Consider the following 7843-nt stretch of genomic DNA (forward strand, 5'->3'; position numbering starts at 1 on the left):
TGTCATCCACGGTTTGAGAACTTTTCAAGTTCTTATTCAGCAAGTCAACTTCCTTTTTAAGAAAGATAATTTCTTCCCTCATTTTCTTGCATTCTTCATCCTTGTTTCATAGAATGATATCCATTTCTTCCCTCATCCTAGTTGCTTCACATGATTGGGTCTTAAGAGAAGTGATTTATGATCTTAACTTGGTGATGTCATCATCATTTTCTTCTACTTGGCATATCACAGTGTTTCTCTTCTTTTCTGCTTCATCATCTTGTCCTTCTATTAATGCCAAAGCTTCCATCACCTTCTCAACTCCCTGTGCTTGTTTCCTTGCTTATTCTAGTTGAGATCTAAGGGAGGAGACCTCTTCCTTGTATTCACCAATCTCTGCTTCAAGTTTGTTTAAACTATTGAGTCTTTTTTCAAGGTGGCATGACAAAATTTCTTCCTTTTTCTTTGCCTTATCCAATTGATTTTTCATGGATATGACTTCATCTTGATGATTTCTTTTGTTTTAAAGAAATTATTCCATAAGACTGGTGAGCTCCTCATATTTTTCTTGTACTTGAAGCTTGAAAAGGTCAACTTCCTTCCGTGTCTTGTCCTGGTCACCATCTTTCGCTTTCTTCTTAAGTTCCTCATTTTCCTTTTTCAAACTATTAATCTTTTCCATGGAATCTATAAGTTTGGTCAGGTTATCTTCTTCAAGGCCTTCTTTGCTTTCTTCTTCTTCTAGGTATTCTTTGGCCTTGATTTATTCTTTCTTATTTTGATCTTCCTTGATGGGTTATGGATTTCCTTATTGCTTTCCATCATCTTCTTGACTAGAGGTCAGGGTCAATGCTCCTTTTGAGTGAAGGTGATGAAGTTTGTCCCATATATCTTTTGCTAATGAACATTTTTCCAAATGGGCCTTTATAGAATTTTTTAGCCCACTCAAAATTGTCCTCATTACTCTTGTATTGTACTCCTTGGATTCATCATCCATTGTGCTATCAGTAATTACTGATTCCCATACTCCAGCTCCTTGAGGCATTAATAAATTTCTCATTCTTACCTTCCATACATCAAAGAACACATTGAACACAAGAACTTTCTCAATTTGATTGTCATCAGTTTTCATGGTTGAGGAAGAGACATCTTTAGGAGGATTGGAGGATTTCTTCCTTGGATTTTCCATTTTTGTTCTAATGATCAACCTTCAAGATGCTAGGATTTGAGTGAAGGTACTGGCTCTGATACCAATTGTTGGAAATACTTTGGGGGGGGGGGGGGTGAATTAGTATTCTTTTTCAATTGTTACTTTTATGAGTTAGATCACTTTTATTTAGAACACAAAATGAATAATAAGAATAAATGCTTTTATTAATTTCTTAAATAAATCAAGTATAATACATGTAGCAATCCAACCCTAGTTGAAGACACCAATCTTCAATATCCCAGGTTCCCACCCATATATTCCAAGCACTGACTTGGAATTCCAAGGTTCCAACCTTGTCAATTTTGAGGCATCAACCTCAAGGGCCCCAACCCTTTATCTAGTTCAGGTTCCAACCTAGTTTCTTGAGGACTTCGATCTTATAGGGATGGCTAGTGCATCATGGTCTTCAAGGATCTCCAAATATCTTCAAAGTCAGCTCCAAGGGAAAGGATGTGTACTCTAAGATTGTCTTAACAAAATATCAAATCTTTAATTCTACTTCAAGGATGATCAAGTGTTCTCTAGGTGTACTAAGAAATATTTCAACAAGCTACATCAAGTATACAATGAAGTCTTCCCACAACCTGCTTTAGATCTACACACAAGTCTTCAAAAATCTACCCCAATATACTCTCCAAGGATCAGCAAGAGCAACTTAAAGGTACTCTTCAAAACATTTTCTCCAATGCTTTATATTCTGATATATTTTTCTCGAAAGTCACCTTAAAATCTCTCTCAAGACTCCCAAAATAATTTCCTATAAATTCCCAAAAAATTGTTACTAGGTTGCTTCAAAGAATTCCATAATCATGTAATTTATCAATCTTCTCAATACCATATATCCAAGTTGAGTAATTCACAAGACATTTGTTACTACTTCTATTATCAACCTTAAGAGTTAATTTATGTATAGCAACCTAGACTTAGCATAAGTCAATTATTGACTTGTCCACAGGTCCTGAAGGTCTATAATAAGGCCTCCACCGATGATTCTGCAATTGTAAGCCCTTGTACACATATGTGGTGTACCACAATTTTGAGGCTAGTGATTCCGAGATTAAGATTTCCAAAAATTTGTCCTCCACAGGTGGATGCACTAGATCCAAAATTGAATCTCTCCAAATGTTGTAGTTTCGAGCTTGAAAGGGATTTTTGAAAGTTTGTCCAAGCCAATTCAGGTGACTGTCTGACCTCCCAAAGATTTACCACAGTTCCACAAAGATTATCAAAGCTCCGAAGGTTTTGAGTAGAGGACTAAGGTAAGGTGTAGTTTGTAGCCAAAGGTCCAAGGCCTTGTTACGTGTTCTTTGTCCAAAACATCTATACTAAGTCTGAACTTGAATCTTTCTAAATGTTGTAGTTTCGAGCTTGAAAGGGATTTTTGTAAGTCTATCCAATCCAATTCAGGTGACTATCTAACCTCCCACAGATTTACCACAGTTCCACATATATTATCACAGTTTTGAAGGTTTTGAGCACAAGACTGAGGTAAGGTGTAGTTTGTAGTCAAAGGTCCAAGGCCTTGTTAGTTTTTCTTTATCCAAAAAATATGTACTAAGTCTGAGTTGTTTACTAGAGGACTTAGCCAAAAAAAAACAAGTTGTAAGAGTGTGACTATCTTCTGGTCTGATTAGAGGTGTTTTCCTCCACAGGTAGCTGTCTTCCTCAATTCCGAGCTTGACAGGCAGGTCTGGATCTCTTTTGAGTCCCCAAAATTGGTTAATAATCTTGGCCTTCTTCCTGCAATTTCTAGACCTCTATGTTTTACCTCCTTCCTGTAATTTTTGGATTCTTGTAGCTTTTTTATCTTCTCGGCCTCCTTTCTGTCTCTGTGCTCCTTCTATGAAATCATCAATGAATTGATGGTTAAAATGAGGTGCAATACGTCAAATTTATATAGTATTACACCTTGAACTGAAGTGACACATCTTTCTATAGGTAGGCCAACATGAATGTCTAAGAGTAAGTCGGCTCAATATCATAAATATATTTTTTAACTTGAAAATTCGATATCTCACAAAGTACTAGGAGTTTCAGGACAAATAAGGGCTCATTGGAAATATGAAAAAGTGCTATTTCAGATGACCTAGGTCCCATGTTGGAAGAATGCCTCCAAGGTGTCCAAAATCATTTTTATTTACGTCTGTCCTTAAATTTTTAGTGCATAAGTTGACTGGGATGACAAGAGATCATTGTTATGACTCCAAGTTCTTCATCATAGTGTGTCTCCAATGTCATCCGTGTCATCATTCTAGTGTGGCATCCATGTCATTATGTAATAGTGTAGTGATATGTCATCAACCATATGTCGTAGTGAAACATTCATAATTTTTGTCATTAGGAGAGCTCCAAAGTAGTTTTCCAATCATGTCATCAATACCATCATCAAGTATGGTCATTCTTCAAGAGTCCTTGACATATTAATTGATGGTATCCTTGTCAAACAAGAGTCCTGACATCATCATCTGGAACTAGGCATCTCAAGAATATTGACATATTTTCAATGCCATATTGTCATCAATGAAAACCTTGATAACAATCTCCCCCTTTGTCATTGATGGAAATATTCTTGCCCTTCCAACATTCTCTCCCCCTTTGACATCAATGGAAAATAGGGTGCCCAAGTATTCCCCTTGTCAAGTTGCTTCTTTTCTTCATCAATAGTAGTTATTCATAGGTATGTTACTCTCCTTGTCATGGTGCTCTTCCTTCTGGCAATGTGGTCCATGATAGATGTGTTTACATTTCTTCATGTGATGAACCAACTCCCCCCACTTGCATAAAATCCTCTAGCTTCGTTAGACAAGAAATATTTTTGCCTTGTGATCAAGTGGAAGAAATCTTCAACAATAGTCCATCGGATAAGTAAGGAATCATGTTCTTCAATGGAGTTTCTCCCAAGAGATGGTCTATCAAAAGACGATTGTCCATGTGTGACTCATCAAGAATTTTGTAGGGCCCATTCATGGATAACTTCTGCAAGAATGCTCAAGAATCACAAACTCCCCTTAAGTGTATGCATGGTCTCCTTTTATCATCAAACACTTGGGATATCACATCTGCCAAGGATTTCTTTATCAAATAAACAACATGTGTTGTTGGCTGGAGTTTCCCAGAGAATTTTGAATCCAATTTGCTTCCTTCTCAATACCTCTGTAACTTTCTTCTGTCTCTTGGTTTTCATAGTTCTATCTTGTTTAGGGACCCAAGTCAAGTTACAATCAGGGGCCATATGTCCAATGTTATTGCAAGTGAAGCACTCCATCTTGTTCATGAATGAGAAAACATGACTTCTTATTGAAAAATTGCTTCTAGGAGATTGACGGGGACCATTATATTTGTCTTTGTTATATGCCCTACAATATTTTGCCATTTGCCCAAAGTTTGTACAAGAATATCAATAACCAAGAAATATACTTTGGTACCTCGAAGATGAATATTTCCTTGATGTACTTCTAAAGTATTTTTGCCTTGGGATTATTTGATGATATTCATTCCTTTTTGTATTCTTGACACCATTTTCAAGTCTCCTTGGAGTAGGATTTCCTCCATAATTGTCTTGACTCTTCTCCTTGCCTTTTCTGGGACTAGGAGCATCAATATTTATGTCTAGATTCCTCACATCATTATTGTTTGAAGCATTATCATTCTTTCTTGAGGATTCACCTACATAGCCAAGACCTGATTTATCAAGGGGAGACCTTTGATGACTTAGGATGTCATCCAGGGTTTGAGAACTTTTCAAGTTCTTATTCAGCAAGTCAACTTCCTTTTTAAGAAAGACAAATTCTTGCTTCATTTTCTTGCATTCTTCATCCTTCTTTCATAGAATGATCTCCATTTCTTCCTTCATCCTAGTTGCTTCACATGATTGGGCCTTAAGAGAAGTGATTTATAATCTTAACTTGGTGATGTCATCATCCTTTTCTTCTAGTTGGCATATCATGGTGTTTCTCTCCTTTTCTACTTCATCAACTTGTCCTTCTCTGAATGCCAAAGCTTCCATCACCTTCTCAGCTCCTTGTGATTTTTTCCTTACTTCTTCTAGTTGATATCTAAGGGAGGAAACCTCTTCCTTGTATTGACCAATCTTTGCTTCAAGTTTGTTTAAACTCTTAAGTCTTTATTTAAGGTGGCTTGACGAAGGTTCTTCCCTTTTCTTTGCCTTATCCAATTGATTTGTCATTGATATGACTTCTTCATGATGATTTCATGATGAAAAGGTCAAATTCCTTCCATGTCTTGTCTTGGTCACCCATATTGCGCTTTCTTCTTAAGTTCCTCATTTTCCTCTTTCAAACTGTTAATCTTTTCCATGGTAGCTAGAATTTTAGTCAGGAGATCTTCTTCAAAGCCTTCTTTGGATTTGATGTCATCTTTCTTATTTTCAACTTCCTTGATGGGTTTTGTATTTCCTTCTTGCTTTCCATCATCTTCTTGACTAGAGGTCAAGGTCAATTCTCCTTTTGAGTGAAGGTCATGAATTTTGTCCCATATATCTTTTGCTGACGAACATTTTTCCAAATTGGCCTTTATAGAATTTGGTAGCCCACTTAAAATTGTCTTCATTGCTCTTGTATTGTACTCCTTGGATTCATCATCCATCGTGCTATCAGTAATTACTGATTCCCATACTCCAACACCTTGATGCATTAAGAAATTTCTCATTCTTACGTTCCATACATCAAAGTTTCCATTGAACACTAGAACTTTCTCAATTTCATTGTCTTCAGTTTTCATGTTTGAGGAAGAGACATCCTCGGGAGGATTGCAGGCTTTCTTCCTTGGATTTTCCATTTGTGTGAATCTAATGATCAACCTTCAAGATGCTATGCTTTGAGTGAAGGTACTGGCTTTGATACGAATTGTTGGAAATACTAAGAGGGGGTGAATCAATATTCATTTTCAATTGTTACTTTTACTAGTTAGATCACTTATATTTAGAACACAAAATGAATAATAAGAATAAATGATTTTATTAATTTCTTCAATAAATCAATTACAATATATGTAAGGATCTGACCCTAGATGAAGACATTGATCTTCAATCTCCTAGGCTCCAACCTTGTCAATTTTGAGGCATAAACCTCAAGGGCTCCAACCCTATATCTGGTCCAGGCTCCGGCCTAGTTTCTTGAGGACTCTAATCCTCTAGGGCTCCAACCCTATCCTCTAGGGTACCAACCTTGTCTTTTCAAGTCTCCAACCTCTTCGGCTCCAACCCTTTCTTTACTTCGTTAAGATATATTTGGTTATACTTCATGACTCCCAATGTCTTCTTCAACAAGCCCTATCAATATTTAGTAATGCCTTCACTTAGTCTCCACGTCACGTCATCAATGATGAACTTGATCTTCACATGAAGGTGTCTCTTCTTTTCTTCATGGTACCCAAACAATTTCTCCAGTATCATCTCATGATGGCTAGTGCATCATGGTCTTCAAGGATCTCCACAAATCTTCGAAATCAGCTCTAAGGGCAAGGATGTGTACCCTAAGATTGTCTTAACAAGCTGTCAACTCTTCAATTCTGCTTCAAGGATGATCAAGTGTGCTCCAGGTGTACTAACAAAAATATTTCCACAAGCTACATCAAGTATACAATGAAGTCTTCCAACAAGCTGCTTCAGATCTGCACAAAAGTCTTCAAAAGTCTACCCCAATATACTCTCCAAGAATCACCAAGAGCAGCTTAAAGGTACTCTTCAAAACATTTTCTCCAAGGTCTTCTATTCTGATATATTTTGCTCCAAAGGTGCCTTCAAATCTCTCTCAAGACTCCCAAAATAATTTCCTCAAATTTCCGAAAACATTGCTACTAGGTTGCTTCAAAGAATGCCATAATCATGTCATTTATCAGTCTTCTCAATATAGTAGATCCAAGATGAGTAATTCACAAGATATTTGTTATTACTTCTATTGTCAACCTTAAGACTTAAGCTATGTATAGTGACCCAGACTTAGCATAAGTCAATTATTGACTTGTTCACAATTCCTGAAGGTCTAGAATAAGACCTTCACCATAGATTCTGCAATTGTAAGACCTTTTCCACAGGTGTGGTATACCGCAGTTCTGAGACTATTTATTTCGAGCTTTAGATTTCCATAAATCCGTCCTCCACAGGGGGGTGCACAAGATCCAAACTTGAATCTTTCAAAATGTTGTAGTTTCGAGCTTGAAATGGATTTTTGTAAGTCTATCCAAGCCAATTCAGATGACTATTCGACCTCTCACAGATTTACCACAATTCCAAAGAGATTATCAAAAGTCCAAAGGTTTTGAGCACAACACAGAGGTAATGTGTAGTTTGTAGTCAAAGTTCCAAGGCCTTGTTACTTTTATCTGTCCAAAAAATATGTACTAAGTCTGATTTGTTTACCACAAGACTTATCCCAAAAAAAATGAGTTTTATGAGTGTGACTGTCTGCTAGTCTGAGTTGAGGTGTTGTCCTCCACAGGTAGCTATCTTCCTCAGGTTTGAACTTGACAGGTAGGTTTAGATCTCTTTTGAGTCTCCAAAACTGGTTAATAACCCAAAGAATGTCCTCTTGGCCTCCTTCTTGCAATTTCTAGACCTCTGTATTGTGCTTCCTTCCTGCAATTTTCAGATTCATGTGGCTTCTTGATCTCCTTGGCCTCCTTTCTGTCTCTATG

The sequence above is a fragment of the Pinus tabuliformis genome, chromosome 1_1 (genome assembly GCF_031772625.1).
Source record: "Pinus tabuliformis cultivar Carrire ecotype Pingquan chromosome 1_1, CPIR1, whole genome shotgun sequence".
NCBI classification, from domain to species: domain Eukaryota; kingdom Viridiplantae; phylum Streptophyta; class Pinopsida; order Pinales; family Pinaceae; genus Pinus; species Pinus tabuliformis.